General features: G+C 42.3%; 1 pseudogene; it reads left to right on the top strand.

The window, feature by feature from the left end:
• Nucleotides 1–1,811: 1,811 nt before the first annotated feature.
• Nucleotides 1,812–2,368, top strand: LOC102241734 (annotated as a pseudogene).
• The last annotated feature ends 559 nt before the right edge of the window (nucleotides 2,369–2,927 follow it).

The raw sequence follows: 2,927 nt of genomic DNA, 5'->3' as shown, positions 1-2,927 counted from the left end.
GAAAAAAAATTCTTAGATGTTAACAATTCTTCATGAGAATGTTCACTTATGCATTACATAAATTAATAATATTGAGTTTGTGTAGGATCTGAAAGGTCTATTTTGGCTGTATGTAACTCTTTTCTCACCTGCTCACCCTTCCTAGCTCAATTCATATTACTTTCAGCTCATTTGTTACATTCTGCACGAAGCTAGTAAACATCCCTCCCCCCATTCTCAGCATGTGATTATTCTTAGTAATGTTTTCAGATTGATACATCAACGTTTTCAATGTGGGGTTGCACTCTTTACAGAGACTTACCAAACACTTAAAAACAAAATGAGGAGACTCGGGAAAGCTATCTTCCCCTACCAGTCTCAGCTTAATTAAAAATATGTGGTTCATACAAAGTTGTGATTTTCAAACATTTTATCTCATGCTGCACAAAGTAAATACTAAAGTTCTGTGGAATGGCACAAAATATATTGTATGTTTTGCCAATCTGACAAAAACAGGTTTAATTTTTATTCATTCACACTGTACAGCTATTGTATTGGCCATTGAATACAATATTTAATACATCCATCACAGGGGCTCAACCAGAGACTGAATTGAAAAAACAGACACAATACAAATGTGACACCACAGCTGAAGATAGAGTCCTATACAGAAATCAAGGCAAGGACAGACCATCCAAGGAAAAAGTAAAAAGGCAGCACAAGGAGACAGGCTGGGCAGCCCAGGTCAGGGCTCTTGGCTGGAGACCTGCTTTGAGTGGTTTTCCTGTAGGTGCTTCTTGCAGGCTGTGGGGGTTTGCCAGAGCTCTGCAGCACATGTGTCAGTTTTGTATGTGACAATGTAAGTGAAAACAGGTCAGTGCCCTGGACTAAACAGTCAGATGCTGCATGTTTGAAAATTTGTTGTGGCACACAGGTTGAACATCGCCGATATAGAATGTTCTCTGGATAAGTTACTCCATCATCCCAATGTTTATCAATGTCTTGATTTAGCTAAGAGCTTAAGCTTGGCTTTAAATGATTTTGTGCCATTTGACCCTCTTATAAGCTGCTACTCTGTGTATTAATCTGAATTCTTCCAAATTCAGGCTGAGCCCCCACATGACTCCTCATTGAAGTGCTCCTTAAAGGATACCTGTGCTAGGAGTTACACTGTATTGAAAGTACTGATGGGGCTCCAGGCAGGCTGCCCCCAAATATGCCCATGTGTCATACTGGTTGTTTTTAATAAAAGTTACTTGAGAAAAAGCTTGAGAAGAACACTCTGAGTTTCTTCTCTCTGCACCGGAAGTTACACATCCTCATCGCCAAAAATAGGGAATTCAGGACCCAGAGGCCTATACAAATAAGTCTCATTAATTCTTTACTAATTTATTCCCTAAACCAAACTCTGCTTAGATTCTTCACTGATTAGTCTCTTTGTTTTATCCATTCCTCACAAATATATTGTTACTCTGTCTACAAAGTATAAAAGCCACCTGCTTGGGACATTTCCTTAAGTCCCTTTTCTGTGAGAACACCATAAATACGTATTAAATTCTTTATTTTCTCTTGTTAATGTGTCTTGCCTCACTGCACTTCTTAGACTAACCAGAAGAACTAAGAAGGGAAGGGGATATTTTCCCCCTCTCCACAGTAACCATATATGTACATGGTTATAGACATAATGAACTATATGTTTGTAAACAATATATATTTAATTTTTTACCCAGACTGGGCAAAACAGTTCATTCTCTAGTTTTCCTTTAAGAAATTGTGTTCTCGGATGTTACAGTCGTGTTTTCTGAGTTCACGTCTCTGCCAGCGCTGCCCCGATGGCCTCCCAAATCCGAAACCCAGCTGCCCCAGCGTCACCGCAGCTGGTAAAGGAGCCCAATCCAGAGGGGTCGCCGCCCAGGCCGGTGGGCAAGCGGTTACAGCAGGAGCTGATGACCCTCATGACATCTGGGGACAAAGGAATTTCTGCCTTCCCTGAATCAGACAACCTTTTCAAATGGGTGGGGACCATCCATGGAGCAGCTGGCACTGTATACGAAGACTTGAGGTATAAACTCTCCCTGGAGTTCCCCAGTGGCTCCCGGAACAACACACCCACGGTGAAATTCCTCTCGCCCTGTACCACCCCAACGGAGACACCCAGGGTGACATCTGCCTGGACATCCTCAAGGACAAGGGGTCTGCCCTGTGTGACGCCAGGACCATCCTGCTCTCCACCCAGAGCCTGCTAGAGAACCCAACATCGATAGTGCATTGAACACACTTGCTGCAGAGCTCTGGCAAAACCCCACAGCCTTCAAGAAGCACCTACAGGAAAACGACGCCAAGCAGGTCTCCAGCCAAGAGCCCTGACCTGGGCTGCCCAGCCTGTCTCCTGTGCTGCCTTTTTACTTTTTCCTTGGATGGTCTGTCCTTGCCTTGATTTCTGTATAGGACTCTATCTTCAGCTGTGGTGTCACATTTGTTTTGTGTCTTCTGTTTTTTAAATTAAGTCTCTGGTTGAGCCTCTGTGATGAATATATTAAATAAATACATTTTGAATTAAAATAAAAGAAATTGTTTTCTCTCTGGTAATGGGAAATAACCGTAAGCTGGAGTTTACATATCCCATTTCCCTCCACAAAGATTCCCGAGGGCTAAACTTATTTGCCAACATAAAACAGACAACAAAACACACCACGTGAGATTATCTGCCACAAAGGTGTCCGGGACCTGAAACAGGTTTTAGGGTGGCTCCCCCCCAAAGGCTTTTTTCAGGTTTACTGACCTGCAGTCCAGCTTCAGTCACACCAATGCATCTTGAAATGACCCTTCTGAGGGAGAAAAACACAGATGTTTAGTATTGGAGTTGTGACTAAAATGAAATATATGGATATACATTTTATGCTTGTTTTAAGTTTGTATTCTCCTCGCAAGAATCTCCATAAGTAAAC

The sequence above is a fragment of the Myotis brandtii genome, unplaced genomic scaffold (genome assembly GCF_000412655.1).
Source record: "Myotis brandtii unplaced genomic scaffold, ASM41265v1 scaffold846, whole genome shotgun sequence".
NCBI lineage: Eukaryota > Metazoa > Chordata > Mammalia > Chiroptera > Vespertilionidae > Myotis > Myotis brandtii.
Note: the sequence above shows the minus strand (reverse complement) of the source record. Positions and strands in the feature narration are given on the sequence as shown.